Source organism: Xenopus tropicalis, chromosome 5 (assembly GCF_000004195.4).
Source record: "Xenopus tropicalis strain Nigerian chromosome 5, UCB_Xtro_10.0, whole genome shotgun sequence".
NCBI classification, from domain to species: domain Eukaryota; kingdom Metazoa; phylum Chordata; class Amphibia; order Anura; family Pipidae; genus Xenopus; species Xenopus tropicalis.
Genome location: NC_030681.2, coordinates 86,625,971 through 86,638,844, shown reverse-complemented (window position 1 = coordinate 86,638,844; position 12,874 = coordinate 86,625,971). Strand labels below are relative to the sequence as shown.

General features: G+C 35.9%; 1 protein-coding gene across 1 annotated transcript in view; it reads right to left on the bottom strand.

Annotated features, from left to right (window-relative positions):
• cnr1 (cannabinoid receptor 1 (brain)) overlaps nucleotides 1–9,819 on the bottom strand; it is a 48,167-nt gene extending 38,348 nt beyond the window's left edge. The window contains exon 1 of the mRNA XM_002940912.5: nucleotides 9,532–9,819. The gene's annotated coding sequence lies outside the window, so the exon portion shown is untranslated. The remainder of the gene's footprint in view (nucleotides 1–9,531) is intronic.
• Nucleotides 9,820–12,874: the final 3,055 nt, after the last annotated feature.

The window sequence follows — 12,874 nt, the reverse complement described above, 5'->3', positions numbered from 1 at the left end:
AAAAAAATATTTAGTGAGATATAGTGGTTTCTTGTCAGAGTTTATTAAAAATGCTGGTGGCTGCAATTTGTTTTTTTACTGGAACATATTTACTTTTTGTTTGAGTGAGCATTTTATCACACAATTATTTATTGCTTGGCTCTAGCCTAGGAAAATATCTATTAGTTATATCTAATTTTACCATAGGTCTTAATAGCCATATCATGTAGCACTATGTCTAATATTTGTAGGGGAGGTTCCATAATATCAAGTTCTCTAGTGGTCCCAAGGATGCCCAGCCCAAAACTGAAGGGGACAACCTACTTAGTGTGATCCTTCAGGTTTTTTTTTTATCACCACTTAGCATTAGCTGTGCCAAGAAGCAAATCAGGAGGCAGTAAGTAAGAACTCATGTAACCAGTAAATAGACCCAAGTGATAAGGCCTTTGGGTAGCCTGTGCTTTCTCTGATTGTTCACCCAAGTACTCTGATAATTATCTGCTGTATTGAATATACTATTTACTACTGAGTTCTGTGATATCTTTTGGTATTCAGTGTAATAGCTCTGTTTAAGAGGCATCATATATCATGATATATATATATATATATATATATATATATATATATATATATATATATATATATATATATATATATATATATATATATATATATATATACCAGAGCAGCACTTGCATAATTAAGGACAATAGACAAGTTTAACATATTTATAGGAGTGGAGAGACTGTAAATATATTTAAATTTAGGGTGCATTTTGCATCAACATCAAGACTATGATATTCCATCACAAACTTTAACTTTAAAGGGTAAGCAATAATACATACATTTTCTATTGAATGTATTTATCTGCACATTATGTGGATTTAGAGAAATGCATTTAGTTTAATAATATTACCACAGACACACAGATCACAATAAGCCTACCCACAGAGTTAAAAGTGCCTGTGTTGGCAAATCCTATCTATACCCTTCAGCCATATGGGCTGACCTTCTTTCAACTTTTGCATCTATACGTAAAAAAAAAAAGAAAGTTAAACCTACCAGTTGTCAAAGCACTGCATTTTGGTTGCCCGTATCTCTAATTCTCATTCCTATGACTTCCAGATGTTGAATTGTTAAAGACATAGAAGATTACATGACCTAGGACTAACTGATATATAACTACTGCTGACCAAAACAGCAACAATAAAACATACAGATACTTATCACATAACTTTATAGGCACCCCAGATGTAATAAAGTCTGAAGTATGTAAGTCTCTTTGTTTGCTCTCCTTTAGGTCTTCCTGATATTCCCAGTAAAATGATGTGGATAATGGTAACAGTAGAATCAGAACATAATATACTGGGAAAATATTAGGTACATAAATATGCAGCTCTGCTAGGAAAATGAGTAACTAACGAATACTAAACTGACTTCTTCTACAGAGACATTGTTATTTAAATAAGTAGGAGAGGAACTTCAGGTCTGTTTTTCTTTCTCAGTTAACAGGATTCCCAAGTGAAGGTAAATAATTTCAATACTATTTCCATTTCAGTGAATACTAGCTTGAGTTGTGCCAGTTAGAAGACACGGACGAGAAGCAATTAGCAGAAATATTATCTCGGTTATTTGTCCTGAAATCAAGACTCACCAGACTGAAATGTTGACAGATTCAAGAGGTAAAGTGGGCAATGTGCTTACAATTTAAAGAAGAAAGGATTATAAAGTGCAAAGCATGGGATCAGTAAGATCAGTGGTAAAGAGGCACCAGTTTATAGACTATATAAGTTATATAGAAGAGAAAGAAGAACTAGCTTTTCTACAGAAATGTGTGTTTAAGCTTGGAGACACACAGAGCTACTTGTCACGGCTACAAAAACAAAAATGCTGTTAATTTACTGATAACTGTCTCTATGTGTGTTTTAGCAGAGACAATTCTCAATATTGCCTATGGCAGGGTATTTACTGGCGTTTTTTGTAGCCGTGACAATTAGCTGCTACTTAGTATCTCTGTGTGTCTTCGGGACAAAGTCTGATGGAACGTTGAAGGAAATTCTAGAAAAGGTTGCCGCCTTAAAGGGGTTGTTAACTATTTTGTTAACTTTTAGAATGATGTAGAGTATAAGATTCTGAGACAATCTGCAATTGGTCTTATTTTTTATTATTTGATTTTTTTTTTTAATTATTTCACGTTTTGCTCAGCAACACTCCATTTTGTAATTTCAGCAGTTATCTGGTTGCTAGGGTTTAAATTTCCTCAACAACCAAGGAGTGGTTTGAATGAGAGGGTAATATATTTATAGTAGAGGACCTGAATTGAAAAATAGGTAATACAAAGTTACAATAACAAAAAAATTGTAGCCTCACAGAGCAAAAGTTTATGGGTTGCTGGGGTCAGTAACCCCCATTTAAAGAGTTACAAGTAGGCACATAATCGAAAACTATAAAAAAATAAGTAAGTATTGAAGAACTGGCCATTCTATAACATAGTAAAAGTTAATGTAAAGATGGACATCTCCCTTAAATGGGTGAATGAGACAAGATAAAGTTATGAGTGAGGATTTAAGGAGATACATTGCTATTAGCTAAATATTCAGCTGTTTCAAAATCATTGTGGTCTCTGCTACATATTAATGCAACCATTTGTACATGGGTCCATTTATGGTGCAGTTCAGAAAATAAACATGCAGTAGTGGAGTATCAGAATAGACTACAGATAATGTGTTTTGTGGACACAGCTCACTTCATAAGCTTCTGATGATGCTCACATTTATGTTGCTTTTTAATAGCTTTAAAGTATTTTTCTTCCTTTATCTAATAGATTGCCTGTTCTCCACTGCTACCTATATAATACATTTATCATGCGCTGGGCATGTTTTTGTGACATTAGGGGAGACAGAATATTACCTATTATGTCAACCTAATAAAAATGTCATGTGACTTCCATGTGTTGCTGCAACAACATAAAAATAAGCACTCACAGGGGTGGTAGCGGAGGAAGGATCATGAAATATACAATACACTACCCTCATCAAACGTGTAATATTGTTTTCTACCTTTATCAGTTTCCTACATTTATTCTCAATAACAGTTTACTGATGCCCAGTAAACAGAATGCATTGATTGCAAATGGTTAAAAAAAATAACATATTTTGAGAAAGACATATGTTCACCAATACAAAAATTGATTTTACATTGCATTCATTTATAATTGTCTTCTATGCTCTACATTTATACCACTGCCTAAAAACCGCTGGGCTTATAAAACATATAAATATAATAACACAGTGCATATAAATGATCTCTTTGCTTATGCATAAATACATTTCTTGTTTAAAAAAAAACAGAGGCTTTTTGAATATCAAACGTACCCTGAACATCACATGGAATTAAAAATTCATATCACAGTCATTATTCCATTCCTTCTAATAGCAAGATAACTTACACCCACAATGTGTACTCTGCAGACTTCCCGTAGGCATTGTTGTGGCATTATCCGCAGGGACCATGTCACTGATGATCCTTTTCAGACAGTTTCAAAACAATATGCAAAATTAAAATGGCCAAAGAACATTTTGTTAAACAAATAAACCTTTCATCTCATCAAAAATCCTTTCAGTTTGAAAAAATCTTTTGTCAAGAGTCAAAAAAAAACAAGCTGGTTAGGATGCCATCCACCATCAATGATGGCAAAGAGGGAAGAGGAAGGGAAGAAAAATGTCTGTATTTTACTCCAAATAAGAATAAATCCAAATGTATGAAATTGCTCACCGCTCAGAGAAATCAGGGAAGAGCTGATAACACTTTGCTGCAAGCAAATGCTTGATGCCACTGTTTAGAAATTACAGTCTAAAGCAATGTTTGTTGGAGATTAGGGAAAATATGGATTCCTAAATGTTTCTCTCCATCTGTTCTTTACTACGTGTAATTGACCTTTTTGTCTGATATTGCCAGTAAACTCAGAGAAACACTTTCCATTTAATGGGCAGAGATAGAATAATTTCCTACCATTTTAGCCTACAGTATATTGGCTTCTATGTCCATTTGATATGACAAAAACCATCATTCAAGCCAAACTCCAAATGTATTTTGATTTAGAGAACTAATCCCCTCTATAATAAAGCAAAAATGGGCCTGTTGTGATTTGAATTAGCAATTCATTTAAAAGAAGTGACAGGGATGACGTATGATGCCATCAGATCAACAAGATTTAGGCCACTCCTACTGACATTTTCTTTATCATTATAATATTACCTTTACTTCAAGAAGTTTGCAAATGGAAGATCTAGCCGCTAGTCTAATTAGGTAGAAGTAAAACCTATTTTAACAAGTGTTCTCCAATTTCTCTGATCAGAATTGTTGCTGAAAACCCAGCATAAACCTGATTTTCAACTTTGTAGACTATAATTTACGGTTGTAGAGTCAACTCTTCATTCATTTTTCCTTTGCTCTGTCTCTGTATGATCTACTCCATCAATACCGACTGGTTTATGCTGTGTGATGTAATATCATGTGACTTTCATCTATTGCTAAGTCACTCCAGGACTTCTTTCTTCACTGCCCATGATTGCTACTGATTTTACCATAAATCCTTTCGTATATAGCACAGCTGATTGGAGTACAAATTGCCCCACCATGGTCTTGGCTAATAGGGATTGGCAATAGTCAGTACCTTTGATGTAGAAATAATCTTGAAAGAATTCCAAACAATTGACATCCTACCATTTTGAGAGAATTATTGAAATATAAGCTTTCCACCAGGGTGCATAGTTGTAATACAGCATTAAGATAAAGGTAGTTTTGAGTCTGTCAAATCTGACAATTCCTCAGTATTTTAGCATGTCCCTACGTATTGTTCTGCCAATATATGTTATGCTGTGGCCCCACTAAGAAGGGGCCACAGCTGCTTCCGAATGCAAAGTATCATTGGATATATAACTGCTCCCTCGTGTTAACTTTATCTGATGAATGGTTTTACCTTGACTTTGAATTTTTACACCCTATTGGTGCTATACATGCTGGCAAACAACTAAAGGAGATACATATAAAGCAGTAATGCAATAGATAGGCAATATTCTGATGAAATGTATTCACCCTTCTTATGAAAGTTAAATTTGAGCAAAAACAAAAAAGACAAATAAGTGGAATCCAGTACAGCTGGATTATCTTTTTAAATCCTAACAGCAATACAGTAAAACAAACAATATTTTGGGGACCTTCTAAGTTGGATTAATGTAATGAACTCTAACACATGAGTTTAAAATATATTTCGGAACTAACATTCTTCTATATTTCATGCTTATTGTGCACTCTACATATACCTTTCTTGCATATTTGCATTTTATTCATGAAAGCATAAAATTCCCAAGCAAGAACCCAGATGGATATATAACATAGCTGCAGCTATTACTGTCTATGCTAAGCTCTTTATACTTTGCATTCTATATTATATATATGTTACTTTTTGTCTAGTTTGGGTCAGTGATGCTGAGGACGTACATTGAAGGACTGAATCTAACATATAGTTGTCTTTTTTTCAACCTGAGTCATGTAATTCTGTAGTTCAAGGTAAATAAATACTACTTATTAACCAAAGACCTTCTTAAACACAGTTGCAATTGTAAATGTATTTTTCTGCCCTTAATCCTTTTTTAAAGGTCGTGTGGATGACCTTCTTGTTCTCTGAAATGTATGTATATATGTATATTTTTATCCCAGAAGTGTTCTTCCCTCTGCCCCCAACTCCCATTCTTGGAGCTGTCCCTGAGTGGGCATCTTGAGAGTAACAGGTTAAATATCTGAAACAGATATGGACACAATATAGATGTAGCTGGTCAAACACATGTTAAAATCATTGTCACTTATTATATAGAAGCCTGACTTCTAAAGTCATAAGTGCAGAGCTGGAATACCGGTGTCTTCCTTACTGTAGTTTCATATTTAAGGCATTGTGCAATAACTGCAATATGATCATCGAAAATGTAATATATCAAATAACAATTAATGTCCAGTAATGCTTGAAAGTGCAATGATTTTATTTAGAAAACACTGTATTTTTTAGATGCATGGATACTTTCTATCATAGTATATCCTATACCTTAGTGCACACAATGGCATCCTGAAGATACAGAATACTTGTTATAAATCTACAATGAATTACTAACAGTTCCCTTTTGACACCAGACCATGCTGCAATCATTTGGTTATTAACCCCGATAGACAGTTACAAGTAAATAAATGCTTGTGTCACTTTTTGTTTAGTTTCCTCGAATACAGTAAGATGCAATGGTTGGCCACTGCGGCAGTATATTTCAATTATCTAATCATCTGAATACACTGCATGCACAGAAGAAAACAAACACTTTTGTTCAAACAACAGCCTGCTGCTTTGTTGTAATTACTAAGGAGTGGATGCTAGTCAGTTTGTACTTAATGCAGTTTCAAGCCTGGAGTTCTATGGTGAGGGGCAATGCATAGCAAAACAAAAATGCACTGCAGCTCTTACTGGTGTAGAACTGTAACTCCCAGAATACTTTTGCTAGGTGAACTGTCAGGCAATACTGGCAATTACAGCACCGTTATATAATGGAGCATTTTTCATATATTTGTATAGTAGCAGCCCATGAAATCTGAAACCATTTTTGTTTTATGGAGCGCTAATGTCCCTGATGTTAAACCTGTGAACTATAACTAAAGATTCTTGGGATTTTTTTTCCCAAACACAGGAAGTCTGCAGGCAAAAACACCGAGGGCTTTCAAGTCATTAGTCTTTCATTTGTTTAACAAAACACGTTTATTAGTTAATGTATATCCAGCTGCTGTAGCCAGCTGTGACCCGTTCTGTGTAGGTCACTTACTGTACAGAATACATTGTCACATTCATCACTATTAAACAAGAGTTTGATTTACCCTATGGAACTGTCCATCTAGTACGTCATAACCATGGATAGTAAATACAATATACTAGTTTCAAGTAGTAATTTGATGTTAGGTGTATTAAAGCACATATTGAGTGGCTAAGCAAAATATAAATCCAACACTTTATTTTTAAAACTCTTTCAATTGACAGCGCTATATAAATTATTCACATTTATGTTCAGTATCTACAATTCAGATTGCAGTTTGAGCAGAATTTGTTGAATGCCCTTTGCAAACTAATTTAAGGTACACTGTACAAATAAAAATGGGACACACATATAAATGCACATAGATAAGTTCATACAAATAGACACATAAATGCATGCATATGCCCTTGCGTATTACACGTATAGAAAAACTTATTTATGTAATCATACGCAAAGGGGTGCATATACTGATGAATAATTTTGCACATTTGCACAAACACACGCATGTATTGCATTTTAGATCACTCTGTTAAGACAATAGTTCAAGAAGGGTCAATGTTTACAGTCATATGCTTTGCAAAACCCCAGAGGTATCTAAGGGTGGGGTTTGTTGTGAGTGTAGATTTACAGAAAAATAATAATTAATTCATTTCTAGCACATTGTATGGCTAGCCATTATACTAACAGTTGAAATGATAATCATCACCACAGCCCCAAGCAGAGTTCCTGCTGAGATGCATGAAGTCCCTTTTTTGCCTGAGATCAGAAGCACTGTGAGGGATCACTGCCCACTGACATCAAAGTCTGGCTAATGTCCTTTGAGAAAAGATTTTGATGCTTTCTTTATGCAATTAGGAAATTCATTAGCTAACAAAGGTAGCAAAAGCCTAGTTCAGTTATACATTTTTTTTAAGTGCTGCATAGCAGGACCAAAAATGTCCTCCAGCATAGCAAGCTTCAAAGGAATCAATTATTATGTTTACTATCAAGAAACCTGAAATTAGGAAATCAGCTGAGAATTCTCCTTATGGACATGGTAATTAAACAAAACAATAAGGAATGTGCTTTATGTTAGTAATTGCTACTATAGTTTGAGGTAGATCAATATCTCATTTTTGTGTTGAAAAAAAAAAGAGGAAAACGCAAATAAAGGTCATTATTTACCAAGATATCATTGCACAGAATACAATCACAGCCATGCATCCTGGAATGATTAATAATAATTTCTTCTGCAATGATAGTTTAATGACACACTCAAGGATTTATGCTTTGTTTATTTTTATACTCTTTTAGACTAGAGACACCATATATTATCCTGTATTAGGATGCAAAACACATCGCCCTCCCCCTGGCTTCCAAAGCTCAGTGAAAACACAGATAAGGAAATACAGTTAATTTGTGAAATGTGTTTTTAATGCTTTGACTGATTTGAAATCCATTGATAAACACCTCAACTCTTATCAAAACTGCCAGCATATGTTACAAATGAACACCTTTGTGTAAACAATGCTTTCTAGGGCTGTTCACCTCACACTCAGGTAGTGACTTTAATATAGAGCATTTCTTGCAAATACTACTGTTGTGCTGTATGATATTTATCTCAAATGGATTTCTTCTATAGCTACAAAAGAAAGAGGAGCGGACTTTGTCTAGTGACAGTACCACCATCTTATGAGACCACCCTCCTTCAACAGTTTTATACTGCTAATCAATCACAATTTGGGCAAACAAGTTGAGGGCTTACTATATTGCTACAAGACCACTAAGGCACTGCCATGCTTATATGGCACCTTTTCCTGTGTTCAAACCTGATCTTCCAGGGCAGGTAGCACCAGTTTTGAAATATATGAAAAGCAGTTCCTTGTCAGTTTCAGACATGAGCTATGTAATTCACCCTGGACCTGTCCATAATGCACATGAGAAAAACAATTGTATTTACTTTTTTTCTGAAAATAATTAAGGGTCAGTGCTTTTACAGGAGACTTGGGGGCTTATTAGAAAACTGACTAGTAAACAGAGATCTACAAAATACATTTTTGGAGCAGGATTATCTCCCCATCTCATCAATGTTGTCATGAAAGTGTTAATTGGTTGGAATCAACATGGGGAGATTTACATTTAAAGATCCGCATGGAGAACATGGAGGGTGGGCTGAAAGGGATCCATTTGCTGCATAATCTTTAACAAAAGCATCACCTCCCCACAGAGTACCCTTGGTTTTCCAAGCTTAATATAAACTTGTATTAAGAATCCCCACTTGAAACTTTCCTGCTATTGTGAAATAGGGTCAGGCAACATATTCTCCAAATAATGTTAGTGGATAAAAAGATCCGTTTGTACAAATGTGATCAGCAAAGTGGATTTCCGTGCAGTATCTGCTCAGCAAGTATTCCCAATATGTTTTCCGTTTCCATGTCAATATATATTAGCAGCACGAACTGCATCAGTCAAAGAGATAGGAAATAATCTTTTATGTAATAAGCAGATGTCTAGCAACACTAGAGGGGGCGTAGTAGCTGTTTTACAAACCTATTAAGGTTTTCCTATTTAAAAAAATACATTTCCAAACTAAAGCTCGGTTATCTTTAACACTGTAGCCCCAATATGACATAAGAAAGATAAACATGTTGCTTGGGTAAAGATCACGGGTGAAATAAATATGAGCCCAAGTGAATGTTTCCGATGCACTAACAAGGCGCCTTACCCCTGCTCACATGCCCCCGTCTGACTCGGTTCCCCGGGTTACGATCTGCCGGACACGGGATTCTGCGGAAAGCAGATCGCTCTCAGATCAACTTGCCTTGGAGCCGCAACACCGCTCAGCGCTGGGAGCTGTCCGCGAAACGTGGTTCTGAACTGCTGCTGCTGCTGTTGCTGCTGCCCCTAACTGGCAACCAGGGCAGCCACAGGCAGGATGGGAGATGAACCCCCTCACACACAGTCAGCACGGCTAAACCTGGAATCAGTAAGCGCCTCAGTATTTGTCTGCCAAAGTCTGTTTTCTAACAGATTCTCTAGCTGTACAGCCTTATGGGCGTGTTTTATGTTGTGCCCAAGCTGGGGGTTCTTCAGGGTCCTAATTCAAAAACAACGAGTTTTCTCCCCCTCCCCTGTCCAGGGTGCTGAAATATAGACTGTTACTTGAAACTATTTTGACAGTATAAAACGACTACTATTTATTAACATTTAACATTTATTTATAAAGCGCCAACATATTCCGCGACGCTGTACAATAAGTGGGTTAGATACATTGGACATACAGAGAAACATATAAAGCAATCAATAACAGATACAAGAGGTGAAGAGAGCCCTGCCCAAAAGAGCTTACAAGGGTTGAGACACAAGGTGTGGGACTACTACAGTACAATTATTATTATTACTATTAATAAATCATATTTATTATAAACATCAGCCATATAAGTGAAATACAAATACTGAGCAGCACAGCAGGTAAAGAGGGCCCTGCTCATTAAAGCTTACATTATAAACCTGTGCACAAGGTTATAACATGATGCAGGGTTCTCTATAAACCCATTCAGCACACTCAGCCCTGAAAATGATGCTATCATTTGTAATTTGAGCCTTTGCAACATTCTGAGATTATTGGTATGGTTTTAAAAAAATAGGAAAATAAAACACTGGGCAAGATTAATTTGCAAACATGCAAGCCTCCAATAGCTTTGATTAATCATCACCCCACCCCAAGTAGAAAAGCACAGAGGCATTACTCTACTTTATACAGGGCTCACTATTTCTCACTATATACAGGGCTTCTGCATTATACTATAGAATGCTATCTTAATGGCCATCTTATAAGAAATGCTCTCAAGATACATTTTGTTCAGCATCCAGGGTACTGAAATGCAGGATATGTATATGTTTGACAGCATTGAACTACTACTTTGCAGACATCTGACAGACAATGTGTATCTCTCTATAAACCCTCTGAATCTCACTTTGTAATTTCTATCTGCATTTAGTGAATATAAGTGCATGATTATAGGCTTCCTTTGGACCTACACAACTTTTTTTTGCCCTCCATTTTCCAGCTCTATAGCAAGGTTCATATGCAATCAGTAATATGGAAAAAATCAATAGGTTCAAAGAGAAAGACAGTTTTCTTGTAGGGTTGTTGTTTTAATTGATTGCACAATATGCAGTGGGTGATTGCATGATTTACTATTTCTGCACGTGAAATAGATCTTTGCAGGTGTACCTATCCGCCTGCATAAACAAGCCTTACTCTTGCAAGTGCTCATCTATATAAGCATCCCCCAGCCAAAAGAAGAACAATAAAAACTAATTTAACTCAATAGCATTTGATTATATCAGTTGTGTGCACCCTTTTAACACTTTTTTTTACGATATACAATCTATACATTTACATATGCAAGTGTGCCTTTGAGGGATTATGAGTGACTCATATTAGCTAATTTTGGTATATTGCAAATAGTGTTGTTGAAAGCTTCTTCCAACACTGCAGGACTCAAATAACAAAAGGGAGGCAGGGTGCAAAAGAGACATAATGCCTACCCCCCTTTTTTAATTGTTGCTGGTCTTTGTGCTCAATTTTAGAAAACAGGGACCTGCAGTTACCCCTTTGACCCTGCCTATATTGGACAGCACTGTATACAAGGTGGTGGGTAGAGGGTAGTGCATAGGTGAATCCTGCCCCCTACCTTTCCCTTAAATTGAATTTTATTCGAATGCATGCAAACATGCAAGTTAGGGTGCTACAATGGACACTTGCCAAAAAGGCCCTGTGCTTACTGCCTTCTCTGCTTTGTGTTAGCAGACTATTATTGTTTCGCATTTACTCTGTGCTAAGGGCTGCAAACAAAAAGAAGTCAACCCTCCTCATCTTGTGGTTCTGAGTACTTGACAGCAGATATGTGGGGATGGGGTCAAATTTTGTTATATATATCTTATATATCATTATATATATAAGGGTTTAATGTTTGACCCCCACAAACATATTTTTATGATTTTCGTGTCCACTGAACAAGGTGTTGATATGAGTTATAAACATGGTGCATGTTCCCCTTTCTACCCTAATACAATAAGGAAAATATAGCACAAAGGGAAAATGGGTCCGTATGATTATGAGTCCTGGTTTAATAAGGGCTAGTCTTGTCAGCCACCTACACATTCTAGTTCTACTTCCTGCTGGAACACTTTCCATCTTTAAAATCCAGTAACATGTCACCTTCCAAAATGGAATCTTTCAAAAGTCTTCAGCATTCTCAGATGGTTTGTTTACACCTTACAGGTAAAAGGTTACTTAGAAATTCTTTGTACTCTCCAAAGATCTGCAAATGCAAAGGTTTTTGTTCCACTTCAGCTTCGCCTCAAAGTAATTCAAACTTTGGGACTGAGTATGCATTCTCCAGCTCTACAGCTTGAGGAGGTAATCCATACCAAGAAACAACAGCAGCTAATTAAAGATCCTATGATCCTATGATTTGTGCACACAGCACTTAATTGTAGAGCCTAAAATGAATATGATTAAGTGCCATTTGAACAAAATGTGTAAGGCTATACTGTATGTTACATGTATTTAAAATAAAATGTATTTTTCATCAACTATGCCTGATTGTGGGATCTATGAATGACTGCTTTTGTTTCTTGGCAAAAGGAATACGTATCAGGGATTCTTAGTTAATAAAATAGGCACTAGTAACTTACGGGTATATTTATCATGCTGTGTAAAAACATTATACAGCATTACTGGTGAAGTTGCCCAGGGTAACCAATCAGCAATTAGATTTCAACAGTTACAAAACCAAAGCAAAGCATCTGACTGGCTGCTATGAGCAACATCACCAGTAATGCTTTACTCCACTTTATACACATTGTGATTAATATACCCCTGTAAATATAGTGCTCCTTGTAATGTTTAGTTATGTGAGAATAAAAGACTCCAATTCTCCATTAATTGAATGCTGGACTGCAATTTTATATATGAAAGAAAACAATTGGCAGATCATAAATATGTTGTATGCGTTAGCACATAGAAGCTGTTACAGAAGAAAGCCTACAGCTAGTTG